General features: G+C 41.3%; 1 protein-coding gene across 1 annotated transcript in view; it reads right to left on the bottom strand.

Moving 5' to 3' along the window:
- Positions 1–1260: 1260 nt before the first annotated feature.
- Positions 1261–23917, bottom strand: part of SQSTM1 (sequestosome 1) — a 479040-nt gene continuing 456383 nt past the window's right edge. Inside the window, exon 9 of the transcript XR_007498249.1 lies at positions 1261–1271. The gene's annotated coding sequence lies outside the window, so the exon portion shown is untranslated. The remainder of the gene's footprint in view (positions 1272–23917) is intronic.

A 23917-nucleotide genomic window follows, 5' to 3' on the forward strand; every position in this document is an offset into this window, starting at 1 on the left:
TAAGTGCATTCCAGGAAAGAGAATGCATAGACATGGGAAATGTGATCAAGGAAAAAACACCAGTCCTGTTCTTCCACCCAACACCTCACTCAGGGTCCCTCCTCCAACCCTGCTTCCCCACTTCAGGCTTCTGAGCCTGTGTGTGAGTCACTCATCTTCAGAGCTCCCTGATCCATATTATCTGCAGTAAGAGTACCATGTTGAAGTTGATGGCGCCATCCTGGTTTTAGACAAGACTCCTAGATTCAGCAGCAGGGCAGTGAGGGGCTCTGCTGAGAGAGAAGAAAGGAAGCAAGCCAGCCTTCATATGGGTGGAAGGAACAGCTAGTGGCCTAGAATATCAGGTCAAAAGAGGGCCTCAAGTGCATCTGGGTCACACTGGAGTGATGGTGATGGGGACAGTAACACTGGCCCATCACGCTCTGAAGACCAAAAAAGATCAAGACCTTTATGGGACCTGAAAATCTGAAATAGGAAGAATTTGCCCATTCTCTCTCCATATCATCCCCATTTCTGCTCTTGACTTCGTCACTGTACCTGTCCACCTGCACCCTCAAGAACTTTCATGAAAATTCCAAGCACTGCAATTTTACCTGAAAGTTCCTTGCTTCTATTCCTAGTGAGTAAACATGAGTCAGCTGGGACTGGAATCCTGCAAGCACATAATCAAAAGTCTGATAATACTTTACCAACTAATTCTAATCAAATCCTTGATTTTCTGGCCCCCATGAGCTATCACAACTGCACAGCTAAATAGATCAAGTTTCCTGGGGAATTATAGCTGTTGACTTGGAGTCTGTCTTTCTATCACATATCCTGCCTGTCCTGAGGTGAATTTGCTCTCACAAAAAAAGCCCTGTATTCTATATTTAACTTAGTGAGTGTTTTCTTAAATGCAACCTGGAAGCTTAAATAGACACTCGATTACTCTCTCCATTTTTGCTTTGCAGAAACTTTTCATAGATGGTAATGAGTTCCACCTTCTTGGACTTAATTTTGTCAGAGGAAAAGCAATTGGTCTGGGCCACACCAAGGAAAGGCAGCAACAGTGACTGCAGGATTCTGGAGGCATTGGCTGGAGCCAGTTCTTTGTTCCCCCATTGTTCATCACAGAAGATGAACAATGCACCAAGCCCTATTTCAGGCAGCTCTGCACAGCCCAACACAGTTGAAAGGAGTCCAAGACCTCTATGAGTTAGATATGTGGCAGGAACATGAAAGAAATATGGTGATCATTTGGCAGGAATGTGGTTGAATTATGGCAGGAGTGTGGCAAAAACATGTGTGTGGGGAAAAGGAATCAAGCTTCTCTCTGCTGTGACCCTTTCTCAGAACACCTTGGCAGTGATGTGCTTCAAGTGAGATGCATTTGGGATGTGGGTCTTATTGTATCCAAGAGGGGAGAAAGCAGATGACTTTCGTGCATACACTCCCCTGGTCTGGCTCAGTACATGACTGAATTCTCCTTTGCACTGACAATGGCTCCTCAATGCCAAAACCTGGGTGTCCATCAGCCTTAGGATGTTTTATTAATGTCAGGATATCTACATTCTCATGCCCTAATTAGCATAGTTGCCTCACTGAGCACACTGTGTCCTGTGTCACAGGTCCTGAGTGGGTGACTGGGGTGAAGAGTAAAGAGGTCATCAGAAGTGAGCCAAAAAGCACAAACATGAAATTAGTTGGCACTTATATTCTCACACAGGCCCTCTGATCTCATGGGTGTGGACCACCAATGTCTACACTGGCCTGGCTGCTTTGGTTGATAGTGCAGGACAGAACCAGGTTCCAATCAGACAACCTGGTTTCTCTGAGCTTCCAACAATGGGAATGTCTCCCCTTCTGAACCACGAGCTCCACACCCTCCCAATCAGACTGCAAAGGGAGAAGCCATACCCCTGTCCCTGTGCCCCAAACCTCAGAGTAGCACCACCGCAATGCCATTTCTCATGCTCTGAGTGGTGGCAGTGACAACGACCTACAGCCTGGGGAGCAAATGTCACAGTCCAGCCAAGAGAGCTGAGTGGCCATGGAAGTACAGTTAGGCCTTAACTCCATTAGTGTGAAGCATGGAACCCACCACCCCTAGCAGGACTACAGATACCCTCACCCCAACCCTTCTTCCTTCATGCCCCCAACCTGAACCCTATGTTTGATTCAGGGCCCAGTTACCCCATTGATAGACCCATTTATTTATTTTTTGAGGAGCTCTTGAGGGTATTTATTTATTTTTTTAATAATTTTTTTATTTTTAATTATGAGAACAAAGATGCAAAGAAAGAGGACAAGGTAAAGTTACAGTGGAAGGACAATCACCCATAACATAATTCTCAGAAGAAGTCCCCTTGCTGATATCTTAACTTTGAACTTTCAGCCAAAGAACATTAAGACAAACAAAATAGAATCCATGTACAATTACTTTGTCCCTCAAGTCCCCAGATTGTAACACATTATAATATTTCTTAACAGCACACAAGGCAATCTAAAGCCATGAAACTTACGTAACTCCTTAAACATTAGAGGCATTGTATTTTTTTTTTTTTTTTGGTTTTTGGGCCACACCCAGCAGTGCTCTGGGGTTACTCCTGGCTGTCTGCTCAGAAATAGCTCCTGGCAGGCATGGGGGACCATATGGGACACCGGGATTTGAACCAATTACCTTAGGTCCTGGATCGGCTGGTTGCAAGGCAAACACCGCTGTGCCATCTCTCCGGGCCCGACATAGTATTTTTTTACATTTCCATGTACATACATATTAGCTTAAGTTAACCTCAAATTTTAAGTAGGTTTTTTTTTTTTAAGGATTAGAGTCAAAGGAGCACAGTAAAAACGGTGTTAGAGTGGCAATTGTTGTTTGCATAGGCCCACCAAAATATGAGAGGCATGGAAAGGAATAACCTTGGCCTAAATACAAAGAGACCCTAACCCTGAAGTTTCCTGGCATAAGACTAACTCTAGGCTCCAAGCAAGTTAAATCGTCCAATCCAAGACATTGTCCGTAGTGCCAACACACTTTTCATACAGTCTCTATTGTTGGTATCATGTTTCTGTATTAAAGATCCTGGAATATGCATATCCTACATAGAAGTCAGGATGTGGAGTGTCCTCTCGTTTCACCTCACCATTAAAGGGCAATTCAGGAAGCCCTGCCCTGTAAGCAGGTCTTTGTTGTTAAGTCTTTTCAGTGTTAAGGGAAGTCTCTTTTGAGCACGTCGATGTCTGAGCAGTGGTAGGGTCTTCCGTGTAGAGGATTGCTTCCAGGTGATGTTATAGACAAACCTGGATGTTTCGTGGATGTCTTCTCTAGATCAGGGGTGAATGAAGAATGCCCATTCTTCTGAGGCCTGTGCCAGGTCATTATGTCAATGTTCAGGTTGTAAGGTCCCTTTCCACTACAAGATTTGTGTATTCCAATCTCTATTAGATAGGATCTTATTTGTATGTATAGTATTTTCTCATTTTAATGTGCCTATGCAAAAAAGGAGTAATGCCACGTGACGTTATTGGTGCATATGGGGGCCATAAGAACAAGTCCAATAATCCCCATAATATGGTTCAATCATAAGCATTAAACTGGGGGACTCTTTCACCAAAATTCCTTGTTGAACAGTTCACAAAGAGAAGATAAAAAGTGATTAGAATCGTCACTGTATAAGAGAGTATTTAGTAAGACTTATAGTTGTCAGGGAAAAACACAAAATATTCTAAAGAGAAAAGTGTCCATTTTATGTCTTTTGAAATAGTTCGGGGTAGTTACACACAATGCATGATTTGGTCTGTGATTAGAATTGTGCAATACTGAAGTTAAAAAGAGTAATGTGGGTTAATGATGTTTGGGGCGGTGAGAGTTAAGGAGTAAAAATGAGCTTTAAAGGGGTGTGAAAAAGTGCAGAACACAACATGGACATTCTGGATACGCAAAACATAACATAAAGATAAGGAATACTCTTAATATATGCAGTGCACGGGTGGGGGGGACGCTAGCCCCCCGCGCGGTTTTCCATATGCAGAGTGGTCAGAAATTGCCAGTGACAAACTTAACGCAACTGAGCAAATCTCAGCACACACCAAGTTAGGACCAACCATTTCTGGCCCCCTGGGCTGCCACCCCAGAAGGCCTGGAGGCCGAGGGCAGAAGAGGGGAAGGCTGGGGGCCTATCAAGGCTCCCAACGCACCCAAGTTAGGGAGAAGGCCTTCCACATGGGGTCTCCCCCAACCCCATGCCGGCTAGAGCTAGCCTCCAGCTCAAGAAAGGATTGAGAGAGAGAGCCAGAAGCCAGGATCTGCCCGCCCTACACCCTATGCCCTTCCCTCCCTAGAGCTGAGGGAAGGGCGGGGAAAGCTTGGGACCCCATCCAGGAGGGACCCCCAACACCCACCTTGTCTGGCCGCCTGGGCTGCCACCCCAGAAGGCCTGGAGGTCGGGGGCAGAAGAGGGGAAGGCTGGGAGCCTATCAAGGCTCCCAGAGCACCCAAGTTAGGGAGAAGGCCTTCCACATGGGGTCTCCCCCAACCCCATGCCAGCTAGAGCTAGCCTCCAGCTCAAGAGAGGATCGAGAGAGACTATTTATTTATTTTTAATTTATTTTTTATTTAAGTAACATGATTATAGTTGGGTTACAGTCACAAACAGAACACCCCCCTTCACCAGTGTAACATTCCCCCCTCCCAATGCCCCCCTCCCCTCTTCCCATCCCCTGCCATATTCGAGACAGGCATTCTATACAGTTATTTGTTTTTAAGTTCAGTAAATTGTTTTTTTTTCTTAAAGGATAAGGGTTTAAAAAAATAGTAAAGGTGTGACAGTGGCAATCGCCGTTGTTTGCATAGGCCCAGAAAAATATGGGGAAAATGGAAAAAATCTTTGGCATGATTACAAGAACACCTCACTTCAAAGTTTATTGGCATAAGACCTACTCTGGGCTCCAGGCATACCAGTCTGTCCAACCCGAGTCATTCTCCGTGGTCCCGGTGAAACTTTTTCACACTTTAGCTATTGTTGGTATCAGCTTCCTATATTTAAAGATTCTGGATTCTATGCATTTCTTTCATCGAAGTCAGGCTGATGTGGAGCATCCTCTAGTTTCAGCACACATTAGATGCAGAATGATCTGCCCTGCAAGCAGGCTGTTGCTGAGTCGTCTGGGTGTAGAAAGCACTCTTTGGAGTAAGTCAATACCAGAGTAGTGGTAGATAGACCCATTTATTAACAAGGAAATGAATCTCAGAGAGGCAGGCAGTTTTAGGAATGCAGCACCCTCAGAAACCAACTGCAAGTGGTGGGTGGCCCTGGGACACAGACTTCAACTCTCTCCACATAGGGGCTCCTCTCCAGGGCTCCAGCCCCTAAACCTTCAAGTGTGGCCACATCTTGCTCTCCCCTATGCTTCTGGCACTGCAGGGAGGCTCCTTGAGGAGTACTCGGGAGCCTGAGACATGTCTTCTCTGCCATCTGTCACTATCACATGCCACGGTCACCCTATCACAGTGCTCTTATCACTCTATCACAGTGTTGATATTCACCCTGTCACAGTGCTCAAGTCACCCTGTCACAGTGCTCACTGTCACCTGTCACAGTGCTCAATGTCATCCTGTCACAGTGCTAACACTCACCGTGTCACAGTGCTGGTGGTGACAATATTGCTTATTGTCACCCCTGGTTTTCAGATCAGGAGCAAAGGCCTGAAGGTGCCTCCTGCAGTGAGCCTCAGTGGCAGGACGAACTCAGGCCTCCTGGACTGTCCACTGGATGTGACTGCTCCAGTTTGAAAGAGGAGTGCATATATACACATTAAAGAGAGAACACATTTGTATGATAGTTAAGTATATGCAATCATCACACAGCATATTTCCATGTCTGAACATTCAAGAGTTAGCCAAAGGTGCAGGGTCACATTCTGAGCTTAGGAGTTGTAAGGAAACAGAAAGTGCTACAGAGGCAAAATTCCACATTATAGATGCTGGACTGGCCTGCCCCTGCCCTGGGACTGATTTATTTCCTGGACAGTCCATTTCTTTCTGGAGATGACCATGACCTTACAGCAATCAACATCATGGGAAGCAGCTTCTCCTGAAGCCCACAGACCTCCACTGACCTGTGTCTCACAGGTGACTGTCTTGGAAAAAGCCACCTTTGCACACTTCGGGGGCGGTTTCCCCCAGATTAAGTCAGATCAATCTAGAAAACATTTTGCAAAAGCATCAAAAACAATATATGTGAAGATATGGAGATGGAGGTAGAATGAAACACCCCTAAGGAGTGATTAGGCCAAATTCCCTGGGAGCATGAGCTATAGCACACCAGCAGAGTATGATGGGGCTAATCAGCTGCTTTTGGGTTGCTGTGGGACTTTGTAGAAACAGGTGGAATGTGATGGCTGTGATGGAAACACATACCCTGCTCATGGATGGGCAAGATTAACATCATTAAAATGGCAATACTACCCAAAGTATTGTACAGATAAAATGTGATCCCTCTAAAGATACCCATGACATTCTTCAAAGAAGTGGATCAAACACTTCTGAAATTCATTTGGAACAATAAACATCCTCGAATAGCTAAAGCAATCCTTGGGAAAAGGAATATGAGAGGCATTATTTTTCCCCAACTGTAAACTGTATTACAAAGCAATAATTATCAAAAGAGCATGGTACTGGAATAAATACAGACCTTTAGATCAGTGGAGAGGCTTGAGTACTCAGAGAATTTTCCCCAGACATACAATCACTTGATTTTTCATAAAAGAGCAAGAAATCCTAAATGGAGTAAGGAAAGCCTCTTCAACAAGTGGTGTTGACACAACTAGTTAGACACTTACAACAAAGTGAACTCAGACCCCCAGCTATCATCAAATACAAAGGTAAAGTCCAAATGAATTGAAGACCTTGATATCATACCTGAAACCATAAGGTATATAGAACAACACGTAGGTAAAACACTCCATGACATTGAAACTAAAGGCATCTTTAAGGAAGAAACAGCACTCTCCAAACAAGTGGAATCAGAGTTAAACAGAGAAGAATATATTAAGCTGAGAAGCTTCTGCACCTCAAAGGAAATAGTGCCTAGGATATAAGAGCCACTCACTGAGCGGGAGAAACTATTCACCTAATAACCATCAGATAAGAGGCTAATATTCCTCTCTCGATCCTCTCTTGAGCTGGAGGCTAGCTCTAGCTGGCATGGGGTTGGAGGAGACCCCATGTGGAAGGCCTTCTCCCTAACTTGGGTGCGCTGGGAGCCTTGATAGGCTCCCAGCCTTCCCCTCTTCTGCCCTCGGCCTCCAGGCCTTCTGGGTGGCAGCCCAGGTGGCCAGACAAGGTGGGTGTCGGGGGGTCCCTCCTGGATGGGGTCCCAAGCTTTCCCCGCCTTTCCCTCAGCTCTAGGGAGGGAAGGGCACAGGGTGTAGGGCGGGCAGATCCTGGCTTCTGGCTCTCTCTCAATCCTCTCTTGAGCTGGAGGCTAGCTCTAGCCAGCACGGAGTTGGGGGAGACCCCATGTGGAAGGCCTTCTCCCTAACTTGGTTGCACTGGGAGCCTTGATAGGCTCCCAGCCTTCCCCTCTTCTGCCCTCGGCCTCCAGGCCTTCTGGAGTGGCAGCCCAGGTGCCCAGACAAGGTGGGTGTCGGGGGGTCCCTCCTGGATGGGGTCCCAAGCTTTCCCCGCCTTTCCCTCAGCTCTAGGGAGGGAAGGGCATAGGGTGTAGGGCGGGCAGATCTGGCTTCTGGCTCTCTCTCAATCCTCTCTTGAGCTGGAGGCTAGCTCTAGCCGGCATGGGGTTGGGGGAGACCCCATGTGGAAGGCCTTCTCCCTAACTTGGGTGCGCTGGGAGCCTTGATAGGCCCCCAGCCTTCCCCTCTTCTGCCCCCGGCCTCCAGGCCTTCTGGGGTGGCAGCCCAGGTGGCCAGAAATGGTGGGTCCTAACTTGGTGTGTGCTGAGATTTGCTCGGTTGCGCTAAGTTTGTCACTGGCAATTTCTGACCACTCTGCATATGGAAAAACCGCGCAGGGGCTCTTTTATTAAGAGTATTCCTTATCTTTATGTTATGTTTTGCGTATCCAGAATGTCCATGTTGTATTCTGCCCTTTTCCACACCCCTTCAAAGCTCATTTTTACTCCTTAACTCTCTCACCCAGACATCACTAAACCACATTACTCTTTTTAACTTCAGTATTGCACAATCCTAATCACAGACCTGTAAGTTATCTTCGCTGTTAACTTTGTTGGGTATTTGTGAATCCAAGAACAGTCCCCAGAATGAGAAATTACTTTCCATCTTCTTGTCCCCTTTCGGGGGGGAGACCTTGGTAATATTTATCCGCAGCAAATAATAATCCACACAGACAAGAAGGATAGGGTGTAAAAGATTGAACAAAGAGCGCGAGAGAATCCTCCTGCAGTCTGCAGCTTTTGCAAAAGGACCCCTCTCCCCTCTCCATCAAGCTATTTATTGCCAACTCCACAGCGCCCCACCTGGAAGGGCTAGGTGGGGCAATAGTCACAGAACAATCCTAAGGAAATACTTTATATACAACAATTCCATGAATAATCTTATGGAAACTTTTTCATATACTACACAGACCTAAGCCATGCATTGTGTGTAACAACCCTGAACTGTTTCAAAAGACATAAAATGGACATGTATGTCTTTAGAATATTTTGTTTTTCCCTGACAACTATAAGTCTTACTAAATATTCTCTTATAAAATGACGATTCTAACCACTTTTTATCTTCTCTTTATGAGCTGTTCAACAAGGAATTTTGGTGAAAGAGTCTCCCAGTTTAATACTTATGATTGAACCATGTCATGGGGATTATTGGACTTGTTCTTATGTCCCCCATATGCACCAATAATGCCACGTGGCAGTGCTCCTTTTTTGCATAGGCACATTAAAATGAGAAAATACTATACATACAAATAAGATCCTATCTAATAGAGATTGGAATACACAAATCTTGTAGTGCAAAGGGACCTTACACCCTGAACATTGACATAATGACCTGGCACAGGCCTCAGAAGAAAGGGTGAAAGGGTTCACCCCTGAACCAGGGAAGCCATCCACGAAACTTCCAGGTTTGTCTATAACATCACCTGGAAGCAATCCTCTACACGGAAGACCCTACCACTACTCAGACATGGACCTGCTCAAAAGAGACTTCCCTTAAATGTAAAAAATATTATGCTTCTAATGTTTAAGGAGTTACGTAAGTTTTATGGCTTTAGATTGCCTTATGTGCTGTTGAGAAATATTATAATGTGTTACAATCTGGGGACTTGAGGGACAAAGTAATTGTACATGGATTCTGTTTTATTTATCTTAACGTTCTTTGGCTGAAAGTTCAAAGTTAAGATATCAGCAAGGGGACTTCTTCTGAGAATTATGTTATGGGTGATTGTCCTTCCACTGTAACTTTACCTTGTCCTTTTTCTTTGCATCTTTGTTCTCATAATTCAAAATAAAAAAATTAAAAAGAAAGATAAGAGGCTAATATTCAAAATATACAAGGCAGTGAAAAAAGAAAAAGCATCTAATCCCATCAAAAACTGGGGAGAAGAAATGAACAGACACTATGTCAAAGAAGAAATACAAATGGCCAAAAGGCACATGAAAAATGGTCCACATCACTGATCATCCGGGAGATGCACATCAAAACAACTATGAGGTACCATCTCACACCACAGAGAATGGCACACATCACAAAGCATGGAACAAGCAGTGCTGGCGGGGATGTGGAACTCTTATTCACTGCTGGTGGGAATGCAATCTAGTCAACCTTTATGAAGAGTGATATAGAGTTTCCTCCAAAAACTGAAAATTGAGCTCCCATATTATCCAGCTATGCCACCCCTAGGGATATGCCCTAGGAACACAAAAATACAATACAAAATTCCTTTCTCACACCTATATTCATTGCAGTGCTATTTACAATAGCCAGACTCTGGAAACAACCAAGATGCCCTTCAACAGATGAATTGCTAAAGAAACTGTGGCACATATACACAATGAAATATTATGCAGCCATCAGGAGAAATGAAGTCATGAACTTTTCCTATACATGATGTACATGAAATCTCTTGTGCTGAGTGAAATAAGTCAGAGGGAAAGAGATAGATGCAGAATAGTTTCACTCATCTATGGGTTTTAAGAAAAATAAAAAAGTTTTGCAATAATTTTCAGAAACAAAAGAGAGGAGGGCTGGAAGATCCAGCTCACAACATGTAGCTCACCACAGAGTGATGAGTGCAGTTAGAGAAATAATTACACTGAGAACTACCATAACAATGTGAATGAATGAGGGAAGTAGAAAGCCTGTCTAGAGTACAGGCGGGGGTGGGGTGGGGAGGAGGGAGATTTGGGATTCATGATGAGAATGTTGCACTGATGAAGGGTGATGTTCTTTACATGACTGAAGCCCAACTACAATCATAATTGTAATCAAGGTGTTTAAATAAAGATATCAATAAAAAAGAGTTAACAATATTTTATAACATTATCTTTCCTTTTGTATTAGCAAAAAATCTAAAAATAATGTTACTTCAAAAAATTTAAAACATCAAAGAAATACTAATTTACTTGCTGATTGGGACAATGTTATTCTAGAACATTTACTTAAAATTATGCTAAGAGAAAGTTCAGGAGACCTCTTTTAACTGTCCTATCTGCCTGCTCTGCCTGTCTGGGTCTAAGACTTGATCTAGTGTGGCTTCATTGCTGGATGGTTCCTTCTTCCTTGGAGGTCAGTGGACCCACCCTAAAAGGGTGGAGCTATAGGAGCGGTTGCTCCCTTCGCTATGCGGCCGCGCACATCATTTAGCCAATGAATACCACCACAACACATAGAAAAACCCACAGTACAAGTGTGACAATGGGGAAACAACACAGGCCAGTACAATGTTAGAGAATGAAGATGGAAATTCTGATGACCCAAAAACAACCAACCACTGCTTAGCTAGTCTCTCAGATATGGAGTTTAGAGAAGAAATCTGGAGGATGTTCATAGAACTCAAATAAATCATAGATCGAGTTGAACAGAACACTAATAAGAACCAAGAAAATATGAAGACAGAAATTAGAAAACTCCAAACTGAAATAACAGGTCAAATAAGAGGTCTGAAAAACTCAGTAGACAAATTAAAGGACTCAATGGATAAGCTCTCCATCATGGTAACAGCAGCTGAGGATAGAATTAGTGAGCTGGAAGATGCAATGCATAACAACTCCATACAACAGAAGAGATTGGAAAAAAGCCGTAAAGCAAATGATCAAACAATGGAAAAATTACTCAAAGAACAGATGAAAATAGTTTTTTGATAAGGTCAACAGAAACAACTTAAGATTCATTGGAGTCCCAAAGACCCAGGAAGAAAATCTCCAGGAAGAACCAACAGTCAAGAACATCATCACAGAGAAACTACCAGAGCTAAAGAATACATGGACCAAATCCTGCATGCCCAAAGAGTACTAGCTAAAAGAGACCCCAGGAAAAACACCCCAAGACACATCCTAGTCACTGATGAATCCCACAGATAGAGACAGAATACTGAAAGCAGCAAGATCAAAAAGGGGAATTACATTCAAGGGAGCATCCTTGAAATTTACAACAGACCTGTCACCAGAAACACTCAAGGCCAGAAGGCAGTGGTAGGATATAGTGACAGAACTCAATGAAATAAATGCTTCACCTAGAATACTGCACCCAGCAAAACTCACTTTCAGGTTTGAAGGAAGTATATATAGCTTCACAGATGAACAACAGCTAAGAAACTTCACAGACTCAAAACCAACCTTAAAGAAAAACTGAAAGGTCTAATTTAAAGACAAGACAGACCAACAAACACACCAAACTTCTACACAAAGATGGCACTAAATTCCATGACAATTATCTCTCTCAATGTCAATAGACTAAATGCACCCGTTAAGAGACACAGAGTGGCTAAATGGATCAAAAAACTGAACCCAACCTTCTACTGCCTACAAGAAACACATCTGAATAGTCAGAACAAACATAGACTCAAAGTCAAAGGCTGGAGGAAGATCATCCAAGCAAACAACACACTAAAAAAGCTGGAGTGGCCATACTAATATCAGATGATGCAAACTTTATACTCAGAAAATTTTTAAGGGACAAAGATAAACATTTTGTATTAATCAAGGGATATGTACAGCAGTAAGAAACCACTCTCATAAACATATATGCACTGAATGAGCAACCAGCAAAATATTTAATACAATTGTTGACTAATCTGAAAAATGATATCAATAACAGCACAATAATTGTGGGAGACCTCAACATGGCTTTGTCAACACTTGACAGGTCAACCAGACTGAAACCAAAAAAAATATACTAGACCTGAAAAATGAAATGGAAGAAAGATATATTTTTATATATATGTAGAACACTCCACCCCCAGAAACCTGGATACACATTCTTCTCCAATGTACATGGTTCATTCTCCAGGATAGATTACATGCTGGCACATAAAACATACATCCATAATATCAAGAAGATGGAAATTTTGCAGGCTACTTTTTCTGACCACAAGGCTCTGAAATTATATGTGAACCACAAAGGGACACAGAAGAAAAACTTTAAGACCTAGAAATTAAACAGCCTAATACTGAACAACTAGTGGGTCCGAGGTGAAATCAAAGAGAAAATCAAAAATTTCCTGAAAATAAATAACAATAAATACACAAGCTATCAGAACCTATGGGACACAGCAAAAGCGCGGTACTGAGAGGAAAATTTATAGCTTTGCAAGCACACATCAGGAAGAAAGAAGGGGTATATCTGAGTAGCTTAATGACGCAGCTCATAGAGTTAGAAAGTGCTCCAAAAAAAGGAACCAAAATTAGGGATACAGAAGGAAATAACAAAGCTGAGAGCAGAAATCAACAAAGTGAAATCCATAAAACAATGCGAAAGATTAACAAAAGCAGAAGTTGGTTCTTTGAAAAAATAAACAAGATTGATAGACCATTGGCAAAACTAACAAAGAGAGAGAAACGTGATAACTCATATTAGAAATGAAAAGGGGGAGGTCACTACAGATATGGCAGAGATTCAAAGGGTAATCAGAAACTACTTTGAGAAACTCTATGCCACTAAACATGAAAACCTGGAAGAAATGGATAAATTCTTGGACACTTATAACCTTCCATGTTTGAATAAAGAGGATGTTGCATATCTAAACACCCCCATCACTATTGAGGAAATTAAAATGTAATCAAATGTCTGCCCAAAAACAAAAGCCCAGGCCCAAATGGATTCACTAATGAATTATTTCAAACCTTTCAAGAGGAACTACTACCAATCCTGGCAAGACTCTTTCATGATATCGAAAAAACAGGAACACTTCCAAATAGCTTTCATGAAGCCAACATCACCTTGATACCTAACCCAGAAAGAGATGCTACCAAAAAAGAAAATTACAAACCAATATCCCTATGAACACAGATGCAAAGATCCTCAACAAAATCCTGGCAAATAGGATTCAATGCCTCATTAAGTAGATCACTACAATCAAGTAGGTTTCATCTCAGAAATGCAAAGATGCTTTAACATCCATAAATCTATCAACATAATACACAACATCAACAACAAGAAAAATAAAAATCACATGATCATATCAATAGATGCAAAGAAAATATTTGATAAGGTCCAACACCCATTCTTGATTAAAAAAAAACTCTCAACAAGATGGGAATGAAAGGAACCTTTCTCAATATAGTTAAGGCCATCTACCAAACGTCAATGTCAAATATTATCCTCAATGAAGAAAAACTAAAAGCCTTTCCTCTAAAATTCTGGCACAAGACAAGGCTGTCCTCTCTCACCACTCCTATTCAACATAGCACTGGAAGTACTTGCTATCAGGCAAGAAAAAGATATCAAGGGAATCCAGATAGGAAAGGAAGAAGTCAAGCTCTCACTGTTTGCAGATGACATGATACTCTACTTAAAAAACCCTAAGGACTCTATCAGAAAGCTTCTAGAAGCAATAGATTCATATAGCAAGGTGGTAGGCTACAAAATTAACACACAAAAATTAATGGCCTTTTTATACACTAATAATAATAGGAAAGAAATGAATATTAAGAAAACAACCCCATTCACAGTAGTGCCACACAAGCTCAAATATCTTGGAGTCAACTTGACTAAAGACATGAAGGACCTATACAGAGAAAACTATAAAACCCTGCTCCAAGATATAAGAGAGGACACACAGAAATGGAAACACACAGAAATGGACACACAGAAATGAAAACAGGATTAACAACATTAAAATGGAATTACTCCCCAAAGCATTGTACAGATTTAATGTGATTCCTCTAAAGATACCCATGACATTCTTCAAAGAAGTGGATCAAACACTGTTGAAATTCATTTGGAACAATAAACACCCTCGAATAGCTAAAGCACTCCTTGGGAAAAGAAATATGGAAGGCATTACTTTTCCCAATTAAACAGTATTACAAAGCAATAGTTATCAAAACAGCATGGTATTGGAATAAAGATAGACCCTCAGATCAGTGGAATAGGCTTGAGTACTCAGAGAATGTTCCCCAGACATACAATCACCTAATTTTTGATAAAGGAGCAAGAAATCCTAAATGGAGCAAAGAAAGCCTCTTCAACAAGTGGTGTTGGGCCCGGAGAGATAGCACAGCGGCATTTGCCTTGCAAGCAGCCGATCCAGGACCAAAGGTGGTTGGTTCGAATCCCGGTGTCCCATATGGTCCCCCGTGCCTGCCAGGAGCTATTTCCGAGCAGACAGCCAGGAGTAACCCCTGAGCACTGCCGGGTGTGACCCAAAAACTAAAAAAAACAAGTGGTGTTGGCACAACTGGCTAGCCACTTGCAAAAATTGAACTTAGACCCCCAGCTAACATCATGTATGAAGGTAAATCCAAGTGGATTAAAGAGCTTGATATCAGCTCTGAAACCATAAGGTATATAAAACAACACGTAGGTAAAACACTCCATGACATTGAGGCTAAAGGCATCTTCAAGGAGGAAACTGCACTCTCCAAACAAGTGAAAGCAGAAATTAACAGATGGGAATACATTAAGCTGAGAAGCTTCTGAACCTCATAGTAAATAGTGCCCAGGTGGGAACAGATTTTATCTAAATTGCCAATGCCAATTAGAGTTGGTCTTTTGGTCATGAGAGTTTCCTAGGAGCCGTCTCCCCTATTCAGAGAGAGAGACAAATCAAGCTAGAAATGGCCTCTGTCCCTTTACTGTTACTCAGATCTCTGGTCTCACAGTCCCGACTCTGTGTTTCTCCCAAGCAGAATGTTCAGCTAGATCCACCCTTCATGCCCAGCATGTGCTTGCCAAGGCCTGCCCGGTGAGGGAGGTTGCAGCATCACAGACAGTTCTTTGTGAGCTGAAAGTTCCTGCAAGTACGGCTGACTCTAGTATGGCTGGGAAGTAAAGAAATCGACTCTAATGGGCGCAGAAAGCTCAGTAAGGACTTGGGAAATAGAAGAGAAAATTAAACCCTATGTTCTTCTTAGAGTAAATAAATATGGACATGATTTAAATATAGTTTTTAACTGCTCACTCTTTTCCTCTCTGCTTATTTGTTCCTAGAACATTTTTGTGATCTTATTTGAAATATTCCACACATATATAGATTTAAAGACATGCAATCCTAGGGAACACAAAATGTATTATGCAATAAACCCCTGTAAAACCTTTCAAATAATGAATTTGATATAAAATGTTATTAGTTCTATGTTGTTTTTATATTAGTGATGGCTTTTTATTAAAACAGAAAACCTAAGGATACAAGACATATCTCTATCATCATGTTTCTTTTTTTCTTCTTTCTTCCTTTATTCCCTTAGAAGTTGCTTATTCCTTTTTTGCTAATTACTTTATTTAAGCACTGTAATTACAAAATTGTTCATGATTGAGTTTCTGTCATCAAATGTACACAACCAGTGTACTTTTCCCACCAAAAATGTTCCCAGTTTCCAACTTCTGGAGTACAAGATCATGGTCAATGTGATGGCAGTCTTTTAGGGAAGCAAACATTGCTATCCCCAAATGCAGGGTGAGCAAGAAGGGCATTGGGGACACACTGCTGCATGGCCCGAGGTGAAGTGGCCCTGACCACTAACCTGCTCAAGATTCCATTGGGCTGAATGTGGACCTGGGGGAAGCTTATCCACTATGACCTAACAGCGGTCCAGAAAATGAGCTTGCCAAGTAAGAAATTGGCCAGGAACCCAAACAGCTTGGTCAATTTTCTGCCATTGGGGGGGGGGCAAAAAAAAAGTCCTCTCTCTGTCAGGGCATCAAGAATGCATTGTGTAAAAGGGGAATTGGGACCATATGTTCTTACAGCATTGTGCAGGTCCTAGAGGGTTTTGTGGTTTAGCTGTTGATATTCTCTCAAAAGGCAGCCAGCCAGGCATTCCCTAGCGGCCACAGGGGCGGCCTCACCTTCTCCAGGGGGGCCATCTACCACCTCGGTCTCTGCCTCATTGTCAACGGCAGGAGCAGCGCGATCTGGGCGAGCAGCCAAGACATTGTCTAGGGCAGGCTCACCTTCAGAGACAGGGCCCTGGGATCTAATAACCATGGGACAAACAAGGTATTGGGTAGAAGTAGTGCCCAAAGTATGCGGTGGGAGTTGAAGGGTAGATAGTTCAGAGGACAGTTGGACATATTGCCTTTGAAGGTCCAAAATTAGGGGCTGTGAATGGAGACCAACACTAGATGCTTCAAATTGTTGGGACCTGCGTCCTGAACAAGAAGAGACGCCATTTTGTAAAGGCCTCATGGCAGGCTTCTTCTCGGGTTCTGAGCAGGGAGAGACGTCATTTTGTAAGGATCTCATAGTGTAAGCCAAATGCTACATTTCCACAAGCCTATTTCCTTTAACACCACCTCAAGCCACCTGGCCATACCAGGTAGCCTATCAGGGAATTGCACAAGAGAGCAGTAAGAAGGTACCCCTAGACAATAGCTAAACATTTTAAAGTTTACAGAAAGCTAGAACCTCTTTATATTCTTTCCCTATATCTATATCAGATAGATAGATAGATAGATAGATAGATAGATAGATAGATAGATAGATAGATAGATAGATAGATAGATGGATGGATGGATGGATAAATAGATAGAGAGAGAGATACCATATATCCTCTTTATTACCTTGGGCAGGGTTCATATCCTCTGGAGATGGTCCTGGCTGACCAGTGTGAAGGTGTTCTGGCAAACAGATTAAAGCATTTAGCTTTATTCCAGTTGTGTGGTCTTATACTACAACTCTGGACTGGCCCCCATCCTAGATATTCACCTTCCCTCTGTGTGTATAGTACATTACCTTTACTTGTTTGTGTAGTAGCACACAGAAACAATACAGAATCGCATTAGAAAAGTAGACATCAGGACTGGAAAGCTGATATGGTGTTGGAGTTGCATGCAACAGATCTGGGTTCAAGTCCTTATCCCCTATGATCCCCTGAGCAATGACCAGATGTAATTCCTGAGTGCAGGGCCAAGAGTAATCCCTAGGCACTTCCAGGTATGCTTCACCCACCCCCAAAAGTAGACATTCGGTTTATTGTAACATAGTAAGTTAGCTAACAGACACCCCCCAAAAGTAGACATATAGTTCATTGTAATATAGTAAGTTAACTAACAGAGTTCCTGTCTAACTTAGCTAAAGGATAAAGAAAAGTTATTAACTTCAAAACTTGATTTTATTGAATGAATTTAGTCCTGTCGATGTGTGTTTGGAAAAACATCAAAACATAGGTTATTTAAATCTTTCACCCTAAGTACCCCTCCAGCTGAGGGTGAAGCGGGGCATTATTGTACGCTTCTTCCTTCAAAAAAAAATGATGGCAGGCAGCCAGTCATTGTCATTGTCATGTTGATCTTCTCCTCCTAGAGCTGCCAAAGTTAGGGCAAGTAAGTCCACATTCTCCAAAACACAAAGATGAAGAATCTTCTTTTCTTTATTTTTTCTTTGTTGGTCCACAGGTTTTCCTAGAAACTGGCAAAAACTGGACTAATCCATAGATTTAGCAAGTGTTTGTGAGAAGTAATGACCATTCCACAACCTCACTTCCTCAGGGGAACAGCGAGTGAACTGAGAGAATGTATGCAACACTTCTATCTCACTCCTGAGAACAAGGCTTTTAGGACAGCTCTGGAGCCCCTCTCACTTCTAACACCTCCTGGTGTGTAAACACTAGAGTGAATACTGCCTCCATTCTGAAGTATGATCAAAAGTCCATTCTATAACTGCCACTTCTGTGGGTAATTCTAGCATCCAAGTTTGTTTATAGCCTCTGTGAATGTCTAATCCAGGGGCCACCTGGACCCAGAGACTAGAAGAAATATTCCACAGAGTAAGAAAAACTTATAAATCTTAAAAGATGAAAACTTGTAAAGCCTATGAAATACAAGCCAATCTCACTTTCAGTAGGAATGCTTCCTAAGATCTTTTCTACACAGAGTTAATTAGATCACGGACTTGATTTCCATTCAACCTCTTTGTTGAAGTAAATCAAAGCTTCAAGGAAACTACAAAAGAAAAATAACATCAAACGGCCCAGAGGGATCAATTAGCACCTTAAAATTTTCATCGAAAAGCTTTCTAATTGAATACCTGACTAATACATACTTAAAATCTAATGGGGGCTGATAATAGAATCCTAATAGAGATGTTGAGTTTGTTTTTATAAGTGTGTCCCTAATCCTCATTTGCTAGACTACACTGAGCAGTAGGTAATCAGAATGTCAAGAGACTGTAATTTCAAGTAAGTGCGGTTGTGCTTTAAAAGAAAATAAATCAAGAGTAAACATTTTTGTGATACTCTTCTAATATATCTAGCTTGATTGCTAAACAATATAAAATAATATTTTAAATGTAAGTGTAACAAGGCCACTTAAACATAAAATTAAGGAACAGACCAATAGTAAAGCAGATATTTGCTTGGCACAACAGTCAACCTGGATTCAATTCCCTGTACTCCATTTGGTCCTTCTAGCCAGTAAGGAGTGTTTCCTAAGTGCAGAACAAGGAGTAACTCCTGAGCATTTTCCTGGCATGATCTCCCCCAAAAGGAACAAAGGGGGAGGGGAAAATGAGAAAGGATAGTAATGAGGGGGCAGGGGTCAAGGGTCTCGAGTAAAATTGTGATGTAGGAGTGTAATGCAGCACAATATGTAAGCCACAGCCTCAACAACACTGAAAACATGAGATGTCTGCTGAAACCACCAAACTTTGGAAATTTGATATGTACATGTCAAGGGTGCAGATGGGGTGGGAGATGGCAGGAAGGAGCATAAATTATGGGTTGGGGAAAGTTAACACTGGGGGGGGGCTTTAACCTGGTGGAGGGATAGGTGTCAGAAAATCATATGCTTAAGTTCCAATTAAAATAATCATTAAATTATGAATCTTTAGTTAAATTAATTTTTTAACAATAAAAGTATTTTAAAGCCAAATAAAAATCAAAATAACTGGAACCTCCCAGAATAGGAACTATTACCAAAGCCTCATGCCCTCTCAGAAAAAAAAAGGCAGGCTACAAAATTAACACAAAAAATCAATGGCTTTTTTATACACCAATAATAACAGAGAAGAAATGGACATTAAGGAAACAACTCTATTCACATTAGTGCCACACAAACTCAAATATCTTGGAGTCAACTTGACTAAAGATGTGAAGGACCTATACAAAGAAAACTATAAAACGCTGTTCCAAGATAAGAGAGACACACGGAAATGGAAACACATACCCTCACATGGACTGGCAGGATTAACATCATCAAAATGGCAATACTCCCCAAAGCAGTGTACAGATTTAATGCGATCCCTCTAATGATATCCATGACATTCTTTTTGTTTGTTTGGTTGGTTTTTTGGGCCATACCTGGCGTTGCTCAGGGGTTACTTCTGGCTCTCTGCTCAGAAATAGCTTCTGGCAGGCACGGGGACCATATGGGACACCGGGATTCGAACCAACCACCTTTGATCCTGGATCGGCTGCTTGCAAGGCAAACATCACTGTGCTATCTCTCCGGGCCCACCCATGACATTCTTTAAAGAAGTGGATCAAACACTTTTGAAATTTATTTGAAACAATAAACAACCTCGAATAGCTAAAGCAATCATTGGGAAAAAGAATATGGAAGGCATTACTTTCCTCAACTTTAAACTGTATTACAAATCAATAGTTATCAAAACAGCATGGTATTGGAATAAAGACAGACTCTCAGATCAGTGGAATAGGCTCGAATACTCAGAAAATGTTCCCCAGACATACAATCACCTTATTTTTGACAAAGGAGCAAGAAATCCAAAATGGAACAAAGAAAGCCTATTAAACAAGTGGTCTTGGCACAACTGACTAGCCACTTGGAAAAAAATTGAAATTAGACCCCCAGCTAACATAATGTATGAAAGTAAAATCCAAATGGATTAAAGACCTTAATATCATACCTGATACCATAGGTATATAGAACAACACGTAGGAAAAACACTCCATGACATTGACACTAAAGGCATCTTCAAGGAGTAAACGGCACTCTCCAAACAAGTGAAAGCAGAGATTAACAGATGGGAATATATTAAGCTGAGAAGCTTCTGCACCTCAAAGGACATAGCGCCAAGGATACAAGAGCCACCCACTGATTGGGAGAAACTATTCACCCAATATCCATCAGATAAGGGGCAAGGGGCTAATCTCCAAAATATACAAGGCACTGACAGAACTTTAAAAGTAAAAAACATCTAATTCCATCAAGAAATGGGAAGAAGAAATAGACAATTTAATAAAAAAGAAATACAAATGGTCAAAAGGCACATGAAAAAATGCTCCACATCACTAACCATCAGGGAGATGCAAATCAAAACAACTATGAGGTACCACCTCACACCCCAGAGATTGGCACACATCACAAAGAATGAGAACAAGCAGTGTTGGCGGGAATGTGGAGAGAAGGAACTCTTATCCACTGCTGGTGGGAATACTGTCTAGTTCAACCTTTATGGAAAACGATATGGAGATTCCTCCAAAAACTAGAAATTGAGCTCCCATACGATCCAGCTATACCACTCCTAGGAATATACCTTAGGAACACAAAAATACAATACAAAAATCCCTTCCTTACACCTATATTCATTGCAGCACTATTTACTATAGCAAGGCTCTGGAAACAAGCAAGATGCCATTCAACAGATGAATGGCTAAAGAAACTATGGTACATATACACAATGGAATATAATGCAGCTGTCAGAAGAGTTGAAATCATGAAATTTTCCTATACATGGATGTACATGGAATCTATTATGTTGAGTGAAATAAGTCAGAGAGAGAGAGAAAGGCATAGAATGGTCTCACTCATCTATTGGTTTTAAGAAAAATGAAAGACATTTTTGCAATAATTTTTAAAGACAAAATAGAGGAGGGCTGGAAGTTCCAGCTCACATCATGAAGCTCACCACAAAGAGTGATGAGCTTAGTTAGAGAAATAACTACATTTTGAACTATCCTAACAATGAGAATGTATGAGAGAAATAGAAAGCCTGTGAGTACAGGCAGGGGTGGGGTGAGGAGGAGAGAGAATTGGGATATTGGTGATGAGAATGCTGCAATGGTGATGGGTGTGTTCTTTACATGACAGAAACCCAACCACAATCATGTTTGTAATCAATGTGTTTAAATAAAAAAAGAAATAAAAACTTTAAGGAGACAGCACTCTCCAAAAAAGTGGAAGCAGAGATAAATAGATGGGACTATAATAAGCTGAGAAGCTTTTGCATCTCAAAGGAGATAGTGCCCAGAATACAAAGGCCACCCACTGAGTGGGAGAAATTATTCACCCAATACTCATCAGATAAAGGACTAATATCCAAAATTTACAAGGTACTGACAGAACTATACAAGAAAAAACAACTAACCCCATCAAAAAATAGGGAGAAGAAATGAACAGACACTTTGAAAAAGAAGAAAGGTAAATGGCCAAAAGGCGCATGAAAAGATGCTCAACATCACTAATCGTCAGGGAGAGGCAAATCAAAACTACTATGAGGTACCACCTCACGCCACTGAAATTGGCACACATCACAAAAAAGGAAAACAAGCAGTGCTGGCAGGGATGTGGAGAGAAAGGAACTCTTTTTCACTGCTGGTGGGAATGCCATCTAGTACAACCTTTATGGAAAGCGATATGGAGATTCCTTCACAAACTGGAAATTGAGCTTCCATACAATCCAGCTATACCACTCCTAGGAATATACCCAAGGAACACAAAAATACAATACAAAAATCCCTTCCTTACACCTATATTCATTGCAGTGCTATTTACAATAGCCAGACTCTGGAAACAACCAAGATGTCCTTCAACATATGAGTGGCTAAAGAAACTGTGGTACATATACACAATGGAATATTATGCAGCCATCAGGATAGATGAAGTCATGAAATTTTCCTATACATGGATGTACATGGAATCTATTATGCTGAGTGAAGTAAGTCAGAGGGAGAGAGAAAGACGCAGAATGGTTTCACTCATTTATGGGTTTTAAGAAAAATAAAAGACATCTTTAACAGTATTTAAGAGACAAGAGAGATGAGGGCTGGTAGGTGCAGCTCATGACATGAAGCTCATCACATAGAGTGATGAGTGCAGTTGGAGAGATGACTACACTGAAAACTATCATAACAATGTGAATGAATGAGGGAAGTAGAAAGCCTGTCTCGAGTACAGGTGGGGGGGGGTGGGAAGGAGGGAGATCTGGGAAATTGGTGGTGGGAATGTTGCACTGGTGAAGGGGGGTGTTCTTTACATGACTGTAATCATACAACTATAATCATATTTGTAATCACTGTGTTTAAATAAAGATAATTATTTAAAAAATAAAATTAAAATTCTATTCTAAAAAAAGAAGGAAAAAAAAGAAAGTTATATGACCAAATTTCATACTTCTTTCTTTTAAAGGGCAGAATCATTATGTACAGGTGAACCTAGCAAAGGCTACGAGATAGAGTTTGATCCATATAAAAGTTGCTGGAATGGTGATAATATAGATATTTAGGACTATTGGTGTCTTTCTATGTTCCAGAGTGGGAGAGTCACTTTGTTGACTTAATATGACCTTGTGGAATTGTATAGGTGAAAGGGGTCTAAATTATAGTTAATAAGATCATTTGTCTCTGGACAAGATCTTACAAGAATAAACACTTGTTAGATCTTGTTCAGAGTGTGTTAAGGCAGTGATAGTAGATCTCTCTTGTTTTGGCATCTAGCTTCTCATAAAAAAAATCCTAATTTTTTCTGGAGATTCACTATTCTCATTCTCAGACCATTATATTAGGAGGTGGCAACATCACCCTTGACTCTGGACTCTGTGACAACCATGTAACTCAGCAATACAGACCTTTCAGAACAGTACTGAATAAGCCAGTGATCTTAGTGTGAAGAACTTTTGCTGGTACATGCAGGAGATGAACTGTGAAGTCTAAGATCACACAGCTTTCACATGATGGAAGAAATGAACAAGAGGAATGTTTAGGAAGATTGGTTCCATAGAGTCTGAATGGCTCAAATCATTTTAAAATAAAATCACACACATTTAAAATTATTTTTCAGGCAACAGGAACTCAGAACGCTAGTTTTTTAAGTGGCATATAAAAATTGGTGTTTTTGGAGGATTAGTCTGGCAGCTGTGTGTAGGATAGAACAGAGGAGAAAATGCAGACTGATAAACCATTTAATCTTTACAAAACACTGTAATTTATCGCAGAGCTGAACTTCTATTCTTGTCCAAGTTTAAAGGAAACTCATATTTGGACAATTTAACTGTTCTTTGCACAGCCTTTTAAAGGCTTCCTTGTTTCACAGAAACTGATTGATTTGTAAGTGATGTGTAAGTGCA

Source organism: Suncus etruscus, chromosome 8 (assembly GCF_024139225.1).
Source record: "Suncus etruscus isolate mSunEtr1 chromosome 8, mSunEtr1.pri.cur, whole genome shotgun sequence".
Classification (NCBI taxonomy): domain Eukaryota; kingdom Metazoa; phylum Chordata; class Mammalia; order Eulipotyphla; family Soricidae; genus Suncus; species Suncus etruscus.